Source organism: Protopterus annectens, chromosome 2.part1 (genome assembly GCF_019279795.1).
Source record: "Protopterus annectens isolate FY-2018-M chromosome 2.part1, PAN1.0, whole genome shotgun sequence".
In the NCBI taxonomy this organism is placed as follows: Eukaryota; Metazoa; Chordata; order Ceratodontiformes; family Protopteridae; genus Protopterus; species Protopterus annectens.
The window spans coordinates 378,034,824-378,054,154 of record NC_056729.1 but is presented as its reverse complement, the minus strand read 5'-3'; positions in this window follow the sequence as shown (position 1 = coordinate 378,054,154).

Sequence of the window (19,331 nt, the reverse complement as noted above, 5' to 3'; positions counted from 1 at the left end):
CCAGGAATCATGGGCTTAACAGTGGTTTTGCTTGTTTTCACAGGCCTCATCATGTCCTCAAGAGGGAATGGATGGCAGTGGTTGGACAACTTCAGCCAGCTGAGGATAACATCCTGCTACAGACATTCCAGACCTATGGATACTGCCTTTTGAGGAGAGAGAGTACACATCTTCCTCTATTGGACTAAGTCTAGGAAACATTTGGCCTTGACAGCAATGGCATTGGTGGGTGGAGTCACACAGCACAGCAAATTGATGGTGGTGTGTCACTAACATGATCAAACAGACCAGCAAGAAGGCATGCCGCATAGTTTCAGACACATAAGCACATTAGTGGTGGTGTGTATCTGTTCTTTGTCTGCAGTTTCTTGTCCATCATATACATGCACACCACAAGGCCTCATATGTGGCATAAGTATTCAAATTCACTGTGTTTTTTCTTGTTTTATAAATATTCATGGGCCTGGCCACTGCTACAGCAGCACCTCTGCAGGTTGGGTCAGGACAAAAGGCTGATGTTAGCATTTATTCAGGGTCTGATGATAATGATGATTATGATGATGATGATAATGATGATGATGATGATGATGATGATGATGATGTTGCAAGACACAGACTGAATCACAGTCAGATCACTGACAGGCATTATCTGTCTCACACCTAGACAGTCTTCCACTTCCACCCATTGTTAACGGGGAAGGTATGACTTCACCTACACCTGAACTACAGCCTGTATAGCATGGGCACTCTCCATCCACATCTGAGGAGCTCCCCATTGGCCCAGCACTACTCCCACTGTGGTTGCAGCAGCACAGCAGCACATTGCATCATATATGTGCATATCCATCATATTGCATCCTGCCAGCGTATTTCAGTGCCATCATATATCACAAGCAGACACTGGTTTATGAGCAGTTCTAGGTCTCTATCAGCCCATGTGCAAGGCTGTCTTATAGGCACAATCTGCTGCTACTTATAGCAAATAGGATCATAGGAGGTTATTAGGCTATTGGCCCTGAGGCACTTATAAGCCTAGCCAAAAGTTTAGCCCATGTTTAGACAAGTCAGCAACCAATTCCCCTGTCCAGCAGGGACATGGGTGGAATTCCAGGGGTATATTTTCTGTTTCCCATCCAGTTATCCAGGTTGTGCTTAAAAAGGCGTAAACAGATTCTCTGATTGACGTAGAGAGGGAGTCTATTCCATAGATGGGGAGGTCTCTGGGACACAAATCTATCCCACCAACAAGTCCTGTTGATGTCACAGACCAGGTTGAAGCTGCACATGTAGGTTGAGTGGAGCTTGACTTGCGGATTTGCAGCAGTCCCATCAAGTTGGGGTCCGTGATCACCTTGTATGCCAGACAGAGGTCACCTCTGAGGAGTCTGTATGAAATTTAGTAGAGGGATGGGGCTTTTAACCTATATGTGTATGGTAGATGTTTGAGGCCCTGGATTCTCCTGATGAGGAACCTCTGTGGTCTCTCCAGCTGCTGCATGTGCTTTGCAAGGTACATGCCGAAAGGGGCATTGTACTCAATAATGGGCCTTATAAGGGAAGAATACAGGGATGTTATGGCCGCCTTGTCCCTGGATGAGATACCCTTACTTATGAGGTGGACCATGTAGAAGGCTTTCCATACAATGGAAGCAACATGGTGGTCAAAAGTCAGGCTGCTATCAACCTGGATGCCCAAATCCCTCATGACTGATTGCGTGCTTAGGACATTGTTATTAATGTGATAATTTGTGGGGATGTCACTCTCCCCAAAGGGAATGATGATGCATTTTTTGGTATTCAGCTTGAGGCCATGCTTCTGGCACCAGTCATTTGTCTGAGTTACACCCTCTTGGAGGATGTCTACATCACTAGGGGAATTGATGACAGCATCCAGTTTGCAGTCATCTACAAACTTGGTCAGCCATAGCCCACTGGTTTTGGCCTGCACCTCAGAAAAGTATATCCCAAATAACAGAGGCCCCAAGGCTGAACCCTGGGGTATGCTGCTTGTTACTGGTCTACTGCTTGAGGTGGCTTCCCCTATTTTGACTAGGTGGGTTCAATCAGTGAGCCAGTTTGCTACCCATCTGATAACATACAGATTGATGCCTAGTTGAGAGAGTTAATCTATTATGCCCGAGTGGGGAATTAGTGTCAAAGGCTTTGGTCAGGTCAAGGTAGGCGGTGTGCACCATCTTCCTCTCATCCATGGCTTTGCTGACTGTCTCAAAGAAGTTGACCAAATTTAGCAAACATGACCTCCCCATGACAAAGCCAAACTGTGTGGGTCAAGTGTTTTGAGGTTGCCAATGTCCTTGTTAATGACGTCCATGATAATCTGTTTCATGGCATTGCAGGTCAGGCTAGTTAGGCTGATGGGTCTATAATTTTCCGGATCAGTGGATGCTCCACCTTTGTGTAAAGGGATGACAGTGGCTGTTCTCCACTCAGCTGGTATGAAGCCGGTACTCAGGCTTTGGTTGAATAGGGTGCCTAATGGTGCTGCAAGTTCCTGCCGGAGTTCATGTAGGATGCAGCCTGGTAGGTTATCAGGTCCCATGGAGACTGTATTTTTTGCCTTTGAGGAAGAAGTGATGACCTGTTCCCTAGATATAAGGGGAAGGGGGTAGGTACTTGGGATGTCCTGATTTACTGATGGGATGGGCAGAGGGCTGAAGTTTTTGCTGAATCTGTCAGCCAGTAAGTTTGTTATATCTGCACTGTTGTGGCAGGACAGGTAGCGTACATCCTTCTAAGTTGGGAACTGCTGATTGAAGGCTCAGTATCTGTTATTCTAAAAGTGTATTAGTTCTAGGTTAAGAACTTGAGCTTCAGGCCAGTTATTTTACATTAAGAAGGTTTGTGGTCTGCACTCTTGTGGGAGGAAAGGCTAGATTCTGCCCTTCTGAGCTGGGAATTTCTGGTTAAAGGCTTATTGCGCATGCTTACTTGAACTGTTTCTTTCTGAAATCGGTACGCCTTGTTTGCTGTAGCATAGACTAGATTCAGGCTGGCTGGATCTAGCTTTGTTTGTATGACTTGTGCACTGACCCATGCCGTTTTTTTTGGAGAAGGTTTCTCTGTACCCTAGTGGCAGGACTGTGCAGTTAGAACTTGTCTGATTGAAGACTGTTGGAACAGGGCTCAGTTTTAAGCTTTTTAACTGGTTAATTGGGTAAAGTGTTGTTTTGATTGTATCTGCTCTATTTTCTGGAAAAAAAAAATATATATATATATATATATATATATATATATATATAAACTTGTTCTCTTCTTTCTGAACTAGTATAGTCCAGTTTTCATGTTATTGCTGAATTCAGGGTTGTGTTACAAGTTTCTGTGTTGCCATACCTTACTTGGATAGAAGGAAGTTTCTCTGTTCACCTGTGAGAGAGAGGAGCTCTGAGCAGGCTATCTGTCCTTGGAGGAGTGGTTTCAGCCCAGAAGTTAGTAGTTTATTGGCCTTTTTGGGCTAATTTTGATTGTATCTGCTCTATGTTCTGAAAGAAAATTTATATACTTGTTTCCCACCTTTCTGAGCTAGTATAGTCCAGTTTTCAGGTTATTGCTGAATCCAGGGCTGTGTTACAGGTTTCTGTGTTGCCATTACCTTACTTGGATAGAAGGAAGTTTCTCTGATCACCTGTGAGAGAGGGGAGCTTTGTGCAGCCTATCTGTCCTAGGAGGAGTGGTTTCAGCCCAGAAGTTAGTAGTTTATTGGCCATTTTGGGCTAATTTCTATCTCTTTCACTTCCCTGCTATAAAAACTTTGCACAGTTTTTACGCTTGTATTCTGCTCAGCAAGTGCCTTCCAGGTGTTCTGCAGAGTCTACAGCAGCAGAGAGACAAAAGAGTGACTTTGGAGTGATTAAGTATCACTTTTCTGCTTTTCTTGATGTCTTAACTAATTCCGCCTAAAACACCAGTTTTTTTTTTTTTAGCGATTTTGTGATTTAAAAAGTCTGTTATTGTATACAACACCGCACAGCTCCTCGTGGTGTCCTGCAGAGTGATACAGGCAACAGAGAGACCCAAGAGAGACTTTTCCAGATTTAAGTTTTTTTTTTCTCTGTTTTTTTTGCTCCGACTGCCTTTTCTTGCCTAAAAAGTGAATCTCTAACTGATCTGTGCTTTAAAAGTTTAAATTGCATTTGCCTTCTGCTTTTTAGTTTTTGCACTTGTTTTATATCAATTTAAGTTGTTTTTGTATTGTATAACTGTTGTAGGCTACACACTAAAGTGTGCTAGCCTGTTTATAGCATTTACAGTGTTTTATGTGTGTTTTTCTGCTGTTTCCTGAAAAAAAATATATATATTCTCTTTTCCCACCTTTGCTGAACTAGATTAGTCCAGATTTCAGGTTTTGCTGAATTCCGGACTGTGGTATAGTTTCTTGTGTTGCCCATATCCTTACTTGGATAGGAGGAAGCTTCTCTGTTCACCAGTGAGAGTGGGGAGCTTTGAGCAGCCTATCTGTCCCTGGAGGAGTGGTCTCAGCCCTGAAACTAGTAGCTTATTGGCCGTTTTGGGTCAATTCCTATGTCTTTCAGTTTCTCTGCTTTAAAACCTGCATTTGCGCGGTTTTGCACCAGTATACAACTCCGCACAGCTCCTCGTGGTGTCCTGCAGAGTGATACAGGCAACAGAGAGACCCAAGAGAGACTTTTCCAGATTTAAGTATTTTTTCTCTGTTTTTTTTTACTCCGACTGCCTTTTCCCACCTAAAAAGTGAATTTCTAACTGATCTGAGCTTTAAAAAGTTTAAATTGCATTTGCCTTCTGCTTTTTACAGTTTTTGCACTTGTTTTATATCAATTTAAGACATTTTTGTATTGTATAACTGTTGTAGGCTACACACTAAAGTGTGCTAGCCTGTTTATAGCATTTACAGTGTTTTACGTGTGTTTTTCTGCTGTTTCCTGAAAAAGACAAAAAAAAATATTCTCTTTTCCCGCCTTTGCTGAACTAGATTAGTCCAGATTTCAGGTTTTGCTGAATTCTGGACTGTGGTATAGTTTCTTGTGTTGCCCATATCCTTACTTGGATAGGAGGAAGCTTCTTTGTTCACCAGTGAGAGTGGGGAGCTTTGAGCAGCCTATCTGTCCCTGGAGGAGTGGTCTCAGCCCTGAAACTAGTAGCTTATTGGCTGTTTTGGGACAATTCCTATCTCTTTCAGTTTCCCTGCTTTGAAACCTGCATTTCCACCATTTTGCACCAGTATACAACTCTGCACAGCTCCTCGTGGTGTCCTGCAGAGTGATACAGGCAACAGAGAGACCCAAGAGAGACTTTTCCAGATTTAAGTATTTTTTTCTCTGTTTTTTGCTCCGACTGCCTTTTCCTGTCTAAAAAGTGAATTTCTAACTGATCTGTGCTTTAAAAAGTTTAAATTACATTTGCTTTCTGCTTTTTACAGTTTTTGCACTTGTTTTATATCAATTTAAGTCGTTTTTGTATTGTATAACTGTTGTAGGCTACACACTAAAGTGTGCTAGCCTGTTTATAGCATTTACAGTGCTTTCTGTGTGTTTTTCTGCTGTTTCCTGAAAAAAAACAAAAAAACAAAAATATTCTCTTTTCCTGCCTTTGCTGAACTAGATTAGTCCAGATTTCAGGTTTTCCTGAATTCCGGACTGTGGTATAGTTTCTTGTGTTGCCCATATCCTTACTTGGATAGGAGGAAGCTTCTCTGTTCACCAGTGAGAGTGGGGAGCTTTGAGCAGCCTATCTGTCCCTGGAGGAGTGGTCTCAGCCCTGAAACTAGTAGCTTATTGGCCGCTCTGGGTCAATTCCTATCTCTTTCAGTTTCCCTGCTTTAGAACCCGCATTTGTGTGGTTTTGCACGACGTCCCACTCACCAGGCTGAACAAGGAGAAGGTCACTGTAAGCTGCCTGTCGGGTGCCAGGATCTGCCACATAACACAAGCACTCAGGTCACTCCAAAGCAAGTATAAATATGACTCTGTCATTGTCAGTGCTGGTGTGAATGACCTGAGACTTACCTCCCTGGACTACATGAAAAGAGACACAGAGGAGCTCTCTGATCATGTAGCCCAGGCCAGTATGACCCTGACCTTGAGTAGCATCTTACACTCACCAAGAATGATGCTTCGCTAGGGACAGCTTGCACCTGTCACCTCTGGGCTTTTGAATACTGGCTAAGGCTCTTGCCACCCCCATAGTGCCTTTTTTAGGCAAGGCTCAAAAGACAAACCCACCTCCATAGACAACACAAAGAAAAAGAAACTAAGGGTAATGCTGCTCAACGGCAGAAGTCTAAACCTCAAGATGCATGCACTCGAGGCTCTCCTCATTATGGAGAATATCGATATCTGTGCAGTAACAGAAACCTGGTTCAAGGCTCCCAAGAGCACCCCAGCACTACCAGGTTATACCTCAAACCATGCTTTTCGGCCCCAAAACTCGGACCGAACCACAAAAGGAGGGGGAGTATCCATATTCATCAAAGATACCCACACTTCCAGGTTAGTGGCACTGCATGAAGCATCGGAGACCATCCATGTGCAACTAACAGTGGGCAAAACTGCCTTTCAGTTTGTAGACTGCTACAGACCACCCTCCCAAACTCAGGAACCCCACTCAGCTTTCCTGAGAACACTGGAGAATATGAAGATCTCTCCAAACACCATTATATTGGGTGACTTCAACTACCCAAACATAGACTGGGAGCACTACTCAAGCCCCAACACCCTCGCCCAACAGTTCCTAGAATTTATAAACTCAAATGCTATGGAACAACTGGTCACCACTCCCACAAGAGGGGAAAATATATTGTACCTGATCATCACCATCATGGGGACTCTATGTTCCATACCAGAGGTATACCCCTCATTGGTAAGATCTGACCATAAATTAATCTCACTGGACATCCATATCCTGTCCCCACCCCCAGCCAAGGAAACCACGGTGAAGAACTTCTCAAAAGCAAACTTCACACTTCTCAAAACCGAGGTGGAATCCTTCAAAGCCCCCGGGCCAGTGGAAAATACGGCCCAAACCGCAGAATCCTTTTCAAATGTTTTCTATGGACACCTACAGGAATGCATGGATCATGCTATCCCAGATAAAACCAAGACTCATTTCTCCAAAGGCAGGAGACCTGTCTGGTGGACCCCAGTCATAAATAAGCTGTACAACAGAAGGAGGAAGCTACTACATGATAGCGCAAAATCCCAAAAAGGGAAGGCATCTCTGATCAGTACTAGCAAGAAACTACGATCCCTCATGAAATCATCTAAGGCCAGCTTCAAAAGAAAAATTGCACAAGATGCTAAAGATAATCACAAGGCCTTCTTTAGTTATGTCAGGAACCTGGGTGACAACTCCCAGATATGCTCTGAGTTAGTTCAAAATGACAAAAAATACACTGAACCTACAGACATTGCCAAGATCCTGGCAGACAGATTCACTGCAAACTTCTCCCCCCCTTCCCCCCCAAAAGAGCAAATGTCTATCCCAACAGAGTGTAGCCTCCCTGACATCACAGATGCACAGGTGAGAGCTGCCCTCTCCAAAGCAAAAAACACAGCATCAATGGGACCGGACGGTGTCCTGGGCTGCGTCTTAAACGAACTCCAAGAAGAACTGAACCCTCACATAAGTCACTGTTCAATCTCAGCCTTACTATAGGATATGTACCCAAGGAATGGTGTACAGCAACAGTGGTCCCACTCCACAAAGGTGGTGCGACAATGGACCCCGGAAACTATCGCCCTATAAGCCTGACTAGCCTGGTCTGCAAAGCTATGGAGCGTATCATCATGAATCTCATAAACAAAGACATTGGGAACCTCCAAACACTGGATCCTACCCAATTCAGCTTTGTTAAGAGCAGATCTTGCCTCTTGAACCTGGTCGACTTCTTTGAAACAGTCACCAAGGCCATAGATGAAGGGAAGGTAGTCCACACAGCCTACCTGGACCTCACAAAAGCCTTCGACAAAATACCCCACTCGGGCATCATAAATAAGCTCACCAGCTTAAATATCAACCCCTATGTCACAAGATGTGTTGCAAACTGGCTCAGGGATAGAACCCACATGGTCAGAATTGCAGGTGTCATGTCAGACTCTAAACCAGTTACAAGTGGCGTCCCACAAGGCTCAGTCCTGGGACCTCTCTTGTTCGGTATATATTTCTCTGAGGTACAGGCTAACATGGGAGGACTATGGCTGACCAAGTTCACAGATGACTGCAAACTGGGTGCCATAATCGACTCACTGACTGATACAAGCATCCTCCAAAAGGGTCTCACAGAGATGGATAACTGGTGCCAGAGCCATGGCCTAAAGCTAAATGTCAAAAAGTGCATAGTCATCCCCTTTGGGAAAAACAAAGTGCCCACAAATTACCACATAGGTGGTAATCCATTAAGTACGGAAGATGTAATTAGGGATTTGGGGACCCAAGTAGATAGCAATCTCTCCTTTGACAATCACGTTGCCATAGTGGATAAAAAGACCTTCTATATCACGAAAGGGTTCACATCTAGATCAAGAGAGGTCATTGTGCCCCTCTACTCATCACTCATCAGGCCCATAATTGAATACAATGCCCCATTTGGAATGTACCTTATCCGACACCTTCAGCAACTGGAAAGACCCCAAAAGTACCTCACCAAGAGGGTCAAGGGACTCAAACAGATGCCCTATGCAGTTAGGCTAAAGAAACTCCAGCTCTACTCAGTTGCTTACCGCCTACTCAGAGGCGATCTGTGCCTGACGTATAAAGCCATTTCCAACCCAGAATTAATGGACATGCTCCACCTCAGGAAATCCAAAAACCTTAGAGCTACATGCTCCAGAGACTTAAACCTCAGCACAGAAATAAATAGGACATGCTGGAGGGACAGATTCATATCCCAGAGGCTCCCCTCACTCTGGAACAAAATCCCAATCCATGTTAGGCAGAGTCCCTCAATGACCCTCTTCAAGAGAAATCTTGACGAGTGGATGGGAGATCGTAGGTTTACCCCTGGGATCTCTTCTGTGACCTACTATACAGAGGCACAGTCAACTAATCTAAAAGGGTGGTGAAAGCCAAACACACTCTGGCTAGGCTTATAAATGCCCTAGGGCAGATAGCCTAGTATCAACCTATGAACCTATGAACCTATGAATCTATGGCATTTGTATATGTGGTGTTCTTGACCACCAGTGCTGAACAGATCTGGGTGCTTCCTTTGAGGTTGTGGACATATGTGAAGAAGGCTTTATGATTGTCTCTAGTAGATGTGGCCAATTTGGACTTGAAGTTTTCTTTGGAGGATTTCACTAGTGCTCTTATTTACATATTCAGAGTAAGGAGGCATTGCTTCCAATTGGGCACCTGCTTCTTCTTAGTATTGGACAGCATTTTTTTTTCCTTTTGTTATAGAGTTTATTTATTGCAGATGTCCACCAGACAGGTTTGCTCTTCCTTGTGGAGGATGATTTAGTCCTGCCAGGTATTCCTGAGTCCATGCATCTATATCAATGCTCGTATAGTGCTTTGGTGTAGTTTTGGATATTGTTGCCAGTTCCTACAGAGGGGGAGGGGGCTGTGCAGCTGTTTATACCATCCCTCAGGAGGCTGTAATCAGCTTTTGAAAAGTTGTTATGTCTGATCCTAGCTAGAGGCAGGTTGGGGGAGATGGTGATTTCAAAAGTGACCGCTTTATGGTCAAATCTTACCAGAGAAGATGATACTATAGGGATGTTGCAGTGGTTACTCATGTTGGTTAATACCAAGTCCAAGATATTATCATCTCTTGTGGGAGTATTGACTAGCTGTTCCAAGGTATTTGCATTGACAATATCGAGGAATCTCTGGGCATTTGTTTTCTGGCATGAGTAGTTCTTCCAACCTATGTTTGGGAACGTGATATGCAGCTTCCAGAAAGATGTCTCGCAGAACTTTGAATGTTTCAGCATGCTCATGGAGTCCAAAAATAATGCCATGCTAGGCATTATAAGGACTATGGTAATACATTATCACTGCTATATCCACCTCTATGCAGAGGATAGGAAGTACCACCATCACTGTACTGCCAGCAGTGTTGTCTGAGATTGTGGGTGAGTGCATGAATAGGTGGTAATGTTGGGAGGCTATCACAGGCTATACAGACTGGACTATATTACTCTACCACCCTACATCATGGATGAAGTCACTTGCCAGCTTTCATGGACAGGGCACCTCACCACTGGTTCCCATGCAGGTTCCACTCTTGCAATAATGTAAATCTCTGCCACAGGGGGTCTCTATTCCTGCCACATCAAGCCAGAGCAGTAGCCCCAGCTCATGGTCACTTAGTAGCACTTCCCTCCAAGTCAAAAAGTCCCATAATGCCACTCATTCCATGTCACTGGAAGACATTATCTATACCTTACCGAAAGACCCCCATCTCAATTTCAAATGACAAGGCTTACCCACCCAGTTTGTGATTTGTGTTATTTGTCATTGTGTCCCTTGCACCTGTGCAAATGATGATGACTGTGACCCACTTCAACCTCCCCCCCATGTGTTGCATGCGTGTCCCTTGCACCTGCACAAATAATGATAACTGTGACCCACTCCAATCTCCCTCCCATGTGTTGCATGTGGAAGTATCTAATGCACTGTGTGACTCAAACTTGCACTGTCCAACACAGCCTTTAACCATCAATGCAAGCATCAATTTTGGTTTGTGTGACACCACACTTATCAGTGTGTGCTCCTCAAGGACCATAGCGCTGGATCAGAATCTGCATCTTCACCTGTCCTGCTATGTACTGTTTTCTTTGCTATCTGAAGAGGTGGTGTGGCTACTGCTTGCTGTCTCTCAGCCTCTCTGTCATCACTGCTTTGATGCTACTATGTTGCCTGTGACAGGAGCTGCTGTAGTGGGTGTGGGTGTGGGTGTTACCAGGGGAGATGGCCAGTCAACATGGTTCTTACTAATCATATTATGTAGCATGTAGCATGCTATAAATATCCTTAACATCCTAATAGCTGTGTCAGGTATATACTGCAGTGCACCTCTCAGACATATTCAAGCAGCAGAACTGGGCCATTTAGTAGGCCAAGCTTACATTCTGTGATGTTTCTGGTTTACAAGTGTGCAGTGATAAAAATAATATACTTTGGACATGCTCTGTTGGTTCTCTATAAGTGTCAGTAACCAGCACTCCATTGGGTATCATGCAATACCTGAAACACAGTAAGAACATATAAGAGAGATGAGACCTGTGTACACATTCTTTGGCACTGTACATGTTTGATTACCACAGTGCTGGTACTAGCTAACTAAGCATCCTTCTGAAATTTCAATATGCAGGAAGTGATGATACAGACAATTTGCATGCCAGATGTGGGAATAATGGGCATTGTAACAGTGCTGTGCAGACACATTGGGTATCAACCCCTAATATATGTGGCAGTTGATATAATGGTGCCCTTCCCATTAATAAAATGCAGTACACAAACTCCAGGTAGGGTCTTTATTGCCACATGTGCTCAGTTAGAGGTGGCGAGAGCTGTCATATAAATTGTGAAAAGCACTGATTCCAAGTATGCTGGAAAAACAAATGTGCTCATCCATATGTGGAAGTAGCATATCAAGAAATGTACTGAGCAGCAGCCGCACCAGTGGTATAGAGTAATAAAGCCCTAACTATGACCCAATCAACCTAGGTATGATTAGCATTTTGAGTGACTGATGAAGCAGCAGGAAGGAATGGACATGCCCATCCTGGGTGCTAGGGCATTCATCGCTGACACTACCTTAGAGGAGGCATGGTTCAAAGAGGAGAATTGTCCTTAAACATAAGCAAAGAGCATGAAAGGTCGAATATTGAAGTGGGTAGGGCACCTAAAGAACGCCCATATGGAAACGGAAATGACTGAACCCTCCAGAACACCCTTAGGATCCACAATTGGCCACTGCAATATTGGAACAAGTCTGAAGGAGTAGAAGACAAGCTAGTAGACCCATAATAGAAATAGGGCACTGGAGGCCAGGACAGTAAAATAATGTCCCAAGAAGGAACCAAAAAAATTTTAGTCAGTATTCTGCAGGATGATGCTTGTGATGTGTCCAATATGTCACTTATTTGTCTCTGGAAATTTTTGTAGCTAGTATAGTAAGTGCAGCAATACCTTATTGTCTGCTGGTATAGGAAGCCCATGCATTCCTCTGATCTTGTTTCTGGGTAACATATGTCAGCCAATGTCCATACAATACCTCTGTCCACTTGTCTGTCAGCTGCTAGCTGATAGTACATGTATCCCTGTTGATTCCATTTTCATTAACACAACCTGCTACTGCACCGTGCTAGTGGATGTGAGGTATTAGTGTTTATAAATAATAAATGTTAATGCAAAGACATTCCTGCTGTTCCCAGTCTCTTTGCTTGTTATAGCTCCACAAACTCCTGAGTCGTTTTGCTCTAATAGTGATGTGCTTACTACACCTTATATGTATAAATCATAACCTACTTTCAGAGGTGCTCATTTGCATCTCACTATACACTCATTAAATTGTATGACTTTATTAGTATGTCATTATACATAATTTGCATACTTTTTGTCAGCTAATAGTATGAATCACAAAGTTCCTGTATTAATATGCAAGTTTTATTTTGTTTTATTTTTTATTTAACATTTGTTAATCAGCATAAAGCTCTGGTCACAAATGCCCAAATTCAGAAATGTAGAAAGATAGCAATGCATCTGGTTGACAGCATGGTATTTGATATTATCTCTGAATAATCAATGCTAGTGAGATTTCTATTTGTACTCCAGCAGGACTTCGGTGTGTGTGTGTGTGTGTGTGTGTGTGTGTGTGTGTGTGTGTGTGTGTGTGTGTGTGTGTGTGTGTGTGTGTGTGTGTGTGTGTATCTGTGCACGCATATGTGCGTGTTTTTCTCTTTTCTCCATGGCTATTCATCCATGGAGCTTACATATTTCAGTAAAGAGGTGGAGCATAACGTCCCTGCCTGAAGGTTGAGTTGGGGCTTGCCCCTTCAAAAACGCCTTCAAGGTACTTTCTTTTCTATGATGTTTTCTATTAACTGGAATTCAATGAAATGATCTTTTGGTCAAATGAGTTTCAATGAGGTATAAAATGTATTATTAGCTAATTACCAGTACTACTGACTTTTACTGACTGTATTTGTATTTTTCATTTAAAATTAAACTTTATAGAAATGGCAAAAATAAAATAAAGTAAAATGAAAACAACACTAACAAGTTTAACTGGAACCTGGTTGAACTGTAAGCTGCATTCATTCAGAACAATAACAGTCAATGTCAAATGGCCATCTCTCTACAAAAACTTGAAATGGTCCATCAGGATGCAATCAAAAATATTTGCAATATTTGGGTATTCCATTCTTAGGCATTAGTGTGACCTTAAAATAAGTATACATATTTGTGGTGGGGAAAATCCCAGAACAGAAAATGCTTAGAAGAGGAGTTGAAGGATAGAAAGGCTTAGTTTGAGTACATTCAGTTTGGATTTTGTAGTGTTTTAATTCCACTGAATACTATTTAGAGGTGTGAGCAGAGTGCTGTATGTTTTTTAAAGTGTTACTATTTCAGGGTTGCCAGACGTCCATATTTGGGCGGGACTGTCCCGAGATCAGCAGCCTGATCCCGAGTCCCGCCCTGCCGGTTTAAATCCCGGCCAGCCTCCGCTTTGTTTGTTTTTTTTTTTTTGATTGTCCCGTATACCTGGCATACGGGCCAATCAAAATTGCTAAACAGAGTTCTTGTGTTCCGCATTAAACAGAAGCTCCGTGTTTGATTGGCCCATATGCCGTATACAAACCAATCAAAAATCGCTAAACACGGAGCTACTTGTGTTGAATGCGAAACTGCAATGCATTAAACACGAGAAGCTCCGTGTTTAGTGCAGAGTTACTGAGTGAGCTCAGTTCTTTAATGTGGAACTTTTTTTTTTTTTTTTTTTTTTTTTGGTCTTCACTTGTCGTGAGAGACCTTCCTTTTTTTTTTGTCCCTACCTGGGGGTCTGGAAATCTGGCAACCCTGCTATTGATATGTGGACCTGAGGTTGCATGGAGTTGCTCATAGTTGTTTTTTTCTGTTTTTTAATGTGTGTGTGTACACATGCATGCACGTGTGCATGTATAAATGTGGTTCACTATATATTGGTGTGACACTTTACTGTGAAATCAAAGACTACAGCAGACACGTGTGCATGTATAAATGTGGTTCACTATATATTGGTGTAATGCTTTACTGTGAAATCAAAGACTACAGCAGACAGAGGATGCAAAGAATACATAATATTAACAAAATCCAAGTAACACATACAATTAAATGCTGGCTAGCAAGTCTACTGAGCACATAAAAGATAAGAATAACAAATAAAAATAAAACAAACAAATCAGTGTTCTGTTATTAGTGCAGTGTTTAATATGGTTTTTACCTTTTTGAATGCCAAAAGTGGGGCGTTTTTATGGTAACATAATATTTTGCAGGCAAACTATTTCCACAATCAGTGCAAAAAACTGGAATTCACATTTTGGCCGAGATTCACTAATCCTCCATGTAAGACTAACTAAGTCTTACACAGACACTGCAGTGTAAGGGTCTGATGTCAGCATGTCATGTATATTCATAGTGCACGCTGACTCAACTCTAAGGCTTACACGGAGCATGCACGAGTGCAGGGGGTGTGTCAGACTGCCGAGCAGTCCAAATATCCACGCCCCTGCAAGTGCCTAAACTGCAAATGTCAACTGAAATGAGCAAGTGCGCTCAAATGTCCACATACCCAACACTACACCCCCCCCCCCACATTCTAAATCCCTGTACAAGTCTAAAATGTAAAGGTTTCCTTTTTTTTTATTATTCCCGATATAGCTGCCCATATTTGCGGGTGTTTGCGCGGGTTTGCCCATTGCTTAGCTACAGTTAGCAGTGTAGACATCGGAGAGGATAATAAACTATTTATATACAAATTAAGCCAACTAGCAATAGCGTAGTGGTAGAGCCCTCGCACAAAAAGGAGGCATTCCCGGTTCAAGTCCCGCCATTTCCCTACCTATTTTCTGTTGGAAATGTGTGCATAAATAGAATTCCTGACATTTACCTTTTAAATCACAGTAAAATGCATTGAAATGGCCTATGTGGTAGTGAACGATATTTAAAATATATGTAAGCATGTGGAATGGTCATGCATACTGAAAAATGCATAAGTAACGTATCTTAAGCAATGTGAAGCACTACTAAGCAAAGTTTACTAGTATTAAGCACAGTTAAGTACAATAGCTCATAACTTAGCAGTGCTATAACTAGTGCAATAGTTTTGCATGGAGCTATGCATCACGCCAGCTAGGGCAAACAAAACATGTTTACGCGGATCTGCGCACCGCGCTAACTAGCGCAACGTCGGGCAACGTAGAGCAATGTAGAGCAACATCAAGCAATGTTGGGAAAAGTTGAGCAAAGTTGAGCAAAGTCGGCTAAACACAGCCACACCTCCAAGCCGGTCTCGCCAGTAGTAAAATAAAAAGCAATGGCAGGCCTCGAACCCGGGATACTGTGCACCATAATCACAGTACTAAATCACTACGCCATGACAGCTTTAAATATGGACACATTTCCGACACGCTCATATATATCAATGGAAGTTTACCCATTGCTAAGCAGGTTTGATCTTAGCTGAGAATTTTCAAAACCGGCCAATCACAAATAAGTGCGGGAAATGAGACATATTTAAGCTCCATAGGTGGGAATAATTGCCATAACTGGTTGTAGCTCCCATCTGCAGACAGTATGGCCGGTGTTGGAGAGGGCTCTCATTTTCGAGCGCAACGGTGGGGCATTGAGGATTCAAAAGTAATGGTTTGGCTCCTCGTCCATCATCATGATGCAAGACTCCTGCAGGGCCAGTTTCAGGGCACTGAATACAAAGCGGAAGCCTGGAACCATCTAGCACATGATCTCACCAGTGCCACAGGCGTCTCTCAGACTGGTGAGCAGGTCAGACACCACTTTTCAGACCTGAAGAGATGCAAGGAGGACCGACTGAACCAGTGGATACAGGAGGCCCATCAAATGTAAAATGCCCCACTACTGAGTATGTAGCCATGGAATGAAGTATGTAAGAATTGCTATAGTAGTCCATGTTATGGCTAGGTATGTCTCAATATCCCTTCAATTACTTCACAGCTGCAAGTGCCCGTGCTGCGAATCAGCAAGCCTATGCAGATAGGCTGCTAAGGCTGCGCCACCAGGCAGGTTAGTAATTATTCTGCATGTGTTGGCATATAAAAGAAGTGAGAGAGCCTGAAAAAGAGTGTTGTAACCCATTAATAAAGGTATAGTGAGTGTTGAATAACTTCTCTGCATGTACTGTTATATAAAATAAGCGAGACAGCATGAAAAGGTGTTGTAACCCATTAATAAAGGTATAATATGTCTTGAATAAAAGACCTCTACATGCACTGATATATCAAATACATGAGAGAGTCACTAGAAAAGTGTGTAATATAATAAATAAAGGTATAATTCCTGGAGTGTGTCCGTGTCACTTTCTTCAATATGTTGTTGTACCCTTGCATTATAGAAATAGTACTGCTGTAGTAAGCGCAGTCAACCCACACATGGGTAGGCCCATATAAAGTGGATGAAGGGAGTGCCAGTAGCTGTTAAGCATATATACAATCCTCAACAGTCGGTTCATGGCGGGCATGTACAGGTTAATCTGGCACATGCGTAGCTTGTTATTCTGTTCCCCAGAAATGTCAGTGTGCTGCTAGAAATGTAGGGGGCTGTCAACATATACCTGGTAATGTCACCTGAACACATACAGACACGTAGATATTGAAATATAAATGAAATATATAAATATGTAGCAGTAACATCTGCATCCAGGACAGTTTGTATGTCAGATGCAGGTCAGGTATATCAAGAACTAGCAAAACCCATTATACAATTTAACAGACATTGCCCAGTGTAATAATAAATGTAGGGGATATATAACTGCAGTCAATAGGAATATAGTGTAAACTACAAGTATATATAAGTTGTTAATGGAGGTATCTTTTTACACCCTACTGTATGTGCCTAAACAATGCAATTCCACACCTCAATGGGTATGTCTAATCTCATAACATTTGTTGGGACACATGTCCTATTGGTTTATAAATATCTGCATTTACTTTGATGCATGTGCCCTGTTCACATACCACAGTCTTGGTGGCCTGTTGCCACCAATCAATCCTGCATGCTGTTGGAATGTCCACTGTTGTTCTATATATGCATGTGTTATGCTTGCTGTTCAACTGTTGGGACTCTGGTGTGTTGGGTTAATGGGAATATTACTGTATGATGTTACAACTAAATTGGAATGCTGTTGGCTATTACTAACCCATATTGTCATCAAATCCTCCTAAACATAGAACGTATGGGAAGGCCGGTCCCAATGGACCCACCTGTCCCACCTCAGCTGGCGATGGCACCTGGCACCAGCAGGTCCGGTGCCCAGCCCGGGACCCACTCCTCCGTTGGTCCTGTGCCACCTTTGGGTGAAAGCACTGTGGGGGATGGGGCTTGTCCCCCCCATGCAAGCGTGGCCGGAGAAGGGCCACCTATCACCCTCCGAACAGTCCAGGCTGTGGTGCATAGGGAGATTGAGCGTTCAGTCACTGATCCTCTACGCCAGCTCGAGGCAAGAGTGGCACGACTCACGGGTGAGCCTGCCCCTCCTACACAGCACCCAGCACAGCCACCCTCCGGGCTGTGAAGGTGCAGTGGTGACTGCCCATGGGTGGGGATCTCAGTTCCACTGTTGCCATCTGTGGGCTCATGGGCTTGCGATTTCCAAACACCCTTCCCCGTCAATGGTGTTCATCCACCCCATGTGTCATATTCCACCCCTGTATGCATCTTGTCTTGTCTGTTTACCTCCCCAACCTACCTCCCCAAATATACCTACTTCCCCTACCCCACATTCCACTCTCACCTGAAAAAAAAAAATGGGCAATCTGCTCCACAAAAAAATTACGCCCCATACATAGCTGCCCATTTTGCACACATGTCCACTGGACACATAAACTGAAATTTAATTGGCAGTACAACATACTTTGTTGTCCTCACCCCTCTCTCAGGGGTGGAAGGTTTCAAATTTCCATCCAAATTATTAGCATATGCACAGCTGTTGCTGTTAAAGAAATGGGCAGCTATGGACCTTCCCTACACCCGTCCTGCACATCCCTAGCTGTTTTCCCTACTGTCTTTCCCTCTTTGTGCCCCCTTTTTCACCACTTTCCTATCTCCCCATTTTCTTTTCTTTCAAAGAAATGAGCGCGGGGGTTAGCGGGAGTAAGCACTTTTAAGCAGTAGTTAGCGAGTTTGTGCGAGTGTGCGCTTGTGTGCGCTTAGCTAAGTATTGCTAAGCGTCATGCAAAACCGCGCAAACCCACTTACAACTGCTTAAAAGTGCCTTAGTCACTCTGTATGTCTGTGCCCTTGTTCTGCTCAACAGCAAAATAAAATACCTCTGTCAGTCTCAAACCCCGGACCTTGAACACACTAGACTGCATGAAGTACCACTGAGCCATGGTAAACATACCACAAATTTGTGCTGCAATCAATATATCATGCATCAGAATGAGTGAATATAAAGGACAAATAGGAATGTCATAACACAAATCCTGTTCTGTGGATCCTTACCAGCAGTTCCTCTGGAATTGCATTACACGACTGTGAAAAGAGAACCAGCCATACTAGCAGGAAATAATGTTACAGCAGCACTTAACAACCCCCACACAGTATCATAGTAGGACAAACACTAGCATATCTGATTAGGGCAGAGTCCATACTTTGCAACTGTGACTGCATTTCAGGCATGTCCCTAATTTTGAGACAGGTTTTAGCTGTGTCACTCTAAATCGCTCTGAAAGCTACTGACCTTAGTCAGAAAGGTGGTGAATTACACTTAATGAATAATGACAATAAGTAAGAGTTAGACACCGCTTGTACTTCAGGAAATGTGTATTAATCCATATGCTCTGGTTCTCTCAAAGTCCGAACTTAATGTCTCTAATATTGTAAAGGTGTACCTCACTTCTACCTACTTTTCCCTGAGTCTGTTCAAATATGTACCTGAGTGTTTGAGAGGCCTGGCAGAGGCAGAAACACACAGGCATATCAGCTATTCTGCTGTTACACACTGTGCAAATAGCTTTGGAAGGAGTTCCAGAAGCATATCCTTATGTAGGAGTACAACACTGAAATATCAAGGGATGTAGCCATGTACTGGTAGCAATCAACTGTGACAATGCCATTGTTCCAGTGCTGAAAAGACCGGTGTGGTGCACAGA